Source organism: Hyalella azteca, unplaced genomic scaffold (genome assembly GCF_000764305.2).
Source record: "Hyalella azteca isolate HAZT.00-mixed unplaced genomic scaffold, Hazt_2.0.2 contig14467, whole genome shotgun sequence".
In the NCBI taxonomy this organism is placed as follows: Eukaryota; Metazoa; Arthropoda; class Malacostraca; order Amphipoda; family Hyalellidae; genus Hyalella; species Hyalella azteca.
Window position 1 is genome coordinate 156,676 of NW_025944349.1, and position 3,703 is coordinate 160,378.

Genomic DNA, 3,703 nt, shown 5'->3' on the forward strand with positions numbered 1-3,703 from the left:
TCCAAAAAGTTCGTTCGCGTGATATCATTTCAAATTCACCAAAGGAAACCAAAATTTTTCGTATCCATGTTGAGTGTTCCAAAAATATTCAATAGTCGCGCTTTTTGGGGGCTTCATTGATGTTTTTTTTTACATTTTTTTTTTCTTCAGAAATTGGTGCTTAACATTCATTGTGAAAGAGTTATCGAATAATTAACTTAGATTCATTTACTTTTACTTTGCACGTAGGCAGGACTTCTCCATAAGCCCCTTCTTTCCAAAACGTTAGAAAGTAATGAGATATCCTCTAAAAAATTAATTTCCTAAATAAATTAATGGAGTTAGATACATTTTCCTTGAATTAGTGAATAATTTGAACTATTCCAAGTCAAGGTATAAGGATCGAGCAGTTAATCGAAAAGCAGTTGACCGAGGCCCCAAAATTCGGGAAACTTCTGTAAATTCGTATTCACTACTTGAAAAGTTTCCAATATTCCTATCCGTCAGTTATAGGAATATTCTGGTAACATAACTTCTTATTTCTACTCAAGTCCTCATTCATCGTGTCGATGAATGAGCGTGCCATGTTCTAGGGAAATTAGACTGAAATTTGGATTCGAATATCAGCAAATTTTATTTAGTAAGACCTGGGCTGACAGAAGCATCAAACCTGCGCCACGCATCAAATATGATCATACTTCTGCGCTACATGTTTAGCAGTAATTCTGTACAGCTTTGAACACACAAACTTTTTAATTTTGTTTGCTATTAACCATTGGTTATATTGCACTTTATTTGAATCCAGGACATATATACCGATATATATACACAGACTGAAATAAACTTGGTAAATTAAATATTACTTTCAGATATACGAGGAAAAACACCTTCTGATAACCTATACTTAGGTTTTGAAAAATTTTATAAATCACAGACAAGATATTTGAACGCTTTTATCATGATATTTTGTCGTGTTACCGAACAAAGTTCTCAGCCTACCACCGACTTGCCCTGTCTTCAGAATAAAATTTAACTTAGTTAAGGGATTTTTTCTCGTAAGAGGCTACACCGCGGAACTGTAAACAATTGTGGCCAGCTATTATAATGTGATTCCAGGTTAAGGATAAACTAAAACTTTCAGTGTTCGGTTCTCTTGACGAAAAATTAAGTTAAATCTAATTCGGTGTTAAAATGACATCAATTTTTTAGTTCTTTTTATTTTAATCAAATGGTCTATTAATATTCGTCAATCTACGAATTTATCTTAAAATATCAAAGCTTAACCGCGAAAAGAATACTATTCCAAAAAGTTAATCATTCTTCAACGTTTTTTTAATCAATCGGACAGGGCCCTGAACAACTAATTATCAGATAATCATCGAAGGCGAAGGTAATTTTGAAAATTTTTCGGGATGTCACCAGCATTTTTCTTTAATAATCTGTGTCAACACGAGAAACTATTTATAACATTTGTTTCATTTAACTTATCTTCTGATTCTTCAGTTGAAAAATGTCTTATTTTTTGTCTGAATTAGTCAATCCTGCAGAATTCCGATTATAATATTCTGAATTAGTCAATCCTGCAGAATTCCGATTATAATATTCTGAATTAGTCAATCCTGCAGAATTCCGATTATAATATTCTGAATTAGTCATTGCTGCAGAATTCCAAATATAATAAACGATGATTCCAAGTTGTGGTTATTTATGCTCGATGTCTTACGAGAAATCAAGATGCACGGCAGCGGAGGTCAGGGTGTGGTGGTTGTGCATGCAAGGCTCGCACTGCCACCAATACTTTGATCCGCTCACCGCAGCGTCGAGCTCCACTGCCTCACATACATCAAAACCAGGAACTAAGGCGTTGTGAACGCCCAAACTGTATGAATTTGATTATTTGAAATATTAAATTTTGAACGATTAATCATTTTCCCAGTTGAATTATTTAGCCACAGAAAAATAATTATGAAGGTGTGTGTAACATGAAAGCTTATAGAGTACTGCAAACCTTCACATATATAAAAACATTGTGCATGAATAAATAATAGTGTGTTTTGCGGAACTGAGATGAATTTTACTGCGCAATTCAAACAACTTGGTTTTGAGTCGACGTCAACTAAGCAGCTTCGCATGTTCAGTTGACCTCCAATGAAGTGAAATAGAATTCTTCATGTGAAATATAATGAAGATGAAATTTTCACACTGGGTTAGAAATGATTCTACTGTATGCAAAAACTTAGATCACGATTAAAGATTAGGTTAGATCACGATTTTTTTGTACATCTCTCTTCATTCCTTCTACTTCTTTCTTCGAATTAAACCTCTAGTAAATTTAAAATTCTGCAATTTTATATTCATTCAAGAATTTTAAACCCAGTAAATTAAGGACAATATGTCTGTTAATATTTGAGGCTAAATGTTTTTAATGTCCATTTCGTGTGTAATATTCCCTAAATCAAACACAATGTATTGACTACGTGTAAATATTTTTCACACAATTTCCCCACTTACAAATTTGCTACGCACAAATGCAGCCGAGAACAGCAAATACCGTTTTCTGATCTGTCGCTCATCGTCAGGCGTAGGAGGACGGGAGGGGCTGTCGCTCATCGTCAGGCGTAGGAGGACGAGAGGGGCTGTCGCTCATCGTCAGGCGTAGGAGGACGAGAGGGGCTGTCGCTCATCGTCAGGCGTAGGAGGACGAGAGGGGCTGTCACTCATCGTCAGGAGTAGGAGGACGAGAGGGGCTGTCGCTCATCGTCAGGAGTGGGAGGACGAGAGGGGCTGTCGCTCATATTCAGGCGTAGGAGGACGGGAGGGGCTGTCGCTCATCGTCAGGCGTAGGAGGACGGGAGGGGCTGTCGCTCATCGTCAGGCGTAGGAGGACGAGAGGGGCTCAGGGGACGAGGCAGCGTTGTTGTGGCTGGCGACATCACAGGCATGAATTATTGCCCCCAGGTTGTCACTTAGAACGCCTCTGCAGGCAATGCATCTCATGCATCCAGCTGGGGACCTGAGAGTTGCTCCTAAGCATTGCCCGCCATTTATTCAATTGAGGTACCGTGAAAATTTGTTCATGTTAGTATAACAGTTAAAATAATATTAAAAACAGTAACAATAACATTAACAGTAATTATAATAATAATAATAGTAACATTGAAAATAATAATAATGACAATGATAAAAATGCATATGGTCCATTATAGCAGTGATTATATAGGAGCCTGCTGGTCTGTCACCGAACCTTAATTCTCAAAATAACTCGAACCATAATTCTCAAAATCAAAACAGCGACTTATTGCTGGAATATTGCTGCTCTTTTCCACACTGAAATCCCGCTGTTAACAAGTGCGATAGAAAGTACATCTTCTGAAATAATTACTGCGTGCGAGCTTTCGCCTTAGTTCCTCCGAAAATAAGCCAGCAACAATAATCCAGAATAATTAAATAATTAAATAGTGAAAATATAGAATATTTGCTTGGTCACGCCGTAGGCGCGACATTTTTTACTTCATGCGTGCTTTCTGCTCCTGCCAGCAGCCCAGGTGGAAACTTTGGGTCTAAAAATTTGACTCTCGCAACTTGCTAAGTTAAGTTTTGAGTTTCAGCAACTTCTGGATTTATGTTGCAGCCCTGCTGGTATATGATAAGCAGCGCGTCACAGTGACTTCACGTATTTTGCCGCTCGTGGCAATGCAAAAGAGGCCACCAAATTCAAACAAAT